Source organism: Perognathus longimembris, unplaced genomic scaffold (genome assembly GCF_023159225.1).
Source record: "Perognathus longimembris pacificus isolate PPM17 unplaced genomic scaffold, ASM2315922v1 HiC_scaffold_5408, whole genome shotgun sequence".
In the NCBI taxonomy this organism is placed as follows: domain Eukaryota; kingdom Metazoa; phylum Chordata; class Mammalia; order Rodentia; family Heteromyidae; genus Perognathus; species Perognathus longimembris.
Window position 1 is genome coordinate 45529 of NW_025960832.1, and position 2052 is coordinate 47580.

Sequence of the window (2052 nt, forward strand, 5' to 3'; positions counted from 1 at the left end):
GGGGGGGCGCAGCCACGACCCCCTCCCCCTCCTCCTCCCTCTCCTCCTCCTCCTCCTCCCCCTCCTCCCCCTCTCCTCCCCCTCCTCCTCTCCCTCCTCCTCCCCCTCCTCCTCCCCCTCCTACTCCCCCTCCTCCCCTCCTCCCCCTCCTCCTCCCTCTCCTCCTCCTCCTCTCTTCCTCCTCCCCCTCTCCTCCTCCCTCTCCTCCTCTCCCCCCCTCCTCTCCCCTCTATCTTCCTTATCCCCCCTTCATCCTCTCTCCCTCTCTCCCATCCTCCTCCTCCTCTCCCCATCCCTTCTCCCTTCTCCCCCCTCCATCGTCCTTCCGGCCCCCATCTGCCTCCTCCATCCACGTTTTAACATGTGGAGGGAGGGGCCGCGGTGGGGGAGGGGGAGGGGCCGCGGTGGGGGGAGGGGGAGGGGGCCGCGGTGGGGGGACGGGGAGGGGCCGCGGTGGGGGGAGGGAGGGGCCGCGGAGGGGGCGGCGCGCTCCCGCGGGGGTCCCAGCCTCCCCTCCCCTCCCCTCCTCCCCCCCAGGCCGGCCCCGCGTGACCGTGGCCGCGGCGTGGAGCCCGGGCGCGCTTCCCCCATGGCGACGTCGAGGCCCGAGCTGCACGGCCTGAACGGGCGCGGGGCCGCATGGAGTCGGGGCGCTGGGCGCTGGCGGCCTCCCCCCACCCCACCGGGGGGCCCCGCAGGCCCCGCCTCCCCCCACCCCCACCGGGGTCCCCGTTTGGGAAGGCAGGTGAACTTGGTGATGGTTGGTATTGCGTCTTTACTGACTTTGGTCTTTGGGGGGCGGGGTGTCTCTTTCTTTCCTTAGTTTGATGAAGAATTTCTGGAAACTAAAGAACAGCTTCGGAAGCTGCAGGATGGACGCTGAGTGGAGAAATGAACCGACGGTCTGTCTGCTGACTTATTTTTTTAAAAAGGACTTGTGTTTATGTGAAAGGATAAAGATGCGGAGACCTTAAAGAATAGCACCCCAAACAGGAAAAGATTGCTAGAGTCACCTGCTGCCCAGGCGCTTGGTACAAACCAGCTGGAAGCTTCTATAGAGTAGATCCTTCCACGTCCAGAACAGACGCCAGCCTTTCTCCATCCCCCCATCCCCCCCTGCCCTGCACCCTCCCTCTGCTCCTCCCCCCCGCCCACCTGCCCTGTCCTTCGCAATCCTCCCCTTGCAGAACCCTTGCAGCTTCTCTGGCCAGCCCTGCTCCTTCTCTGCCTCTTCTCCTCCTTCTCCTTCTTCTTCTTCACCAGTCCTGGGCCTTGGACTCAGGGCCTGAGCACTGTCCCTGGCTTCTTTTTTGCTCAAGGCTAGCACTCTGCCACCTGAGCCACAGGGCCACCTCTTGCCATTTTCTATATATGTGGTGCTGGGGAATCGAACCCAGGGCCTCATGTATATGAGGCAAGCACTCTTGCCACTAGGCCATGTTCCCAGCCCCCCCCCCCGCCCCATTCTTCTTATGAGGGCCACCGGAAGCCAGTGTCGGTGCAGCCCGGCCCAGCCCGGGGCCATGTCCCCAGCACGCGTGCTCTCGAGCGGAGCCCGGTGCGTGGACGGCAGCGGCCTGCCCCACCCCGTCCGGGCGACGGGCACTGCCCCCGCGTGACCGCCAGGCACTCCGCGTGTGCCCAGCCGAGGCCCCGAGGTCAATCCCGGGACGTGTCAGCGGCGTGGGCAGCCCGCAGCTGCCGTGTGGCCCGGGCTGGGTGTGCCCCCCCCAGGGGGCACATGGAGAGGAAGGGGGGCACCAGGCCAGTTTCCAGGCCCCTCTGGAGGCTGAATCTGGGCCTGTGGATGGAGAGGGTCGTGGGGCACCCCGGGGCGCGGTGCTGTTTCCCCGGGGGCGGGCAGGGGGGGGGGCGGCCTCTCCCTCGGGCTGTGGGAGGGCGGCGGGCAGGAGGACGAGGCCGCGCCCGCTGTGCTTGGCCCGCAGAGGGCGCCCTGCTCTTGCAGCAGGTGCCCGTGGTGGAGATGGACCCGGAGCGCGTGCAGACCCGAGCACCCTGCACTACATCGCCGACAGGCACCACCTCTTCGGC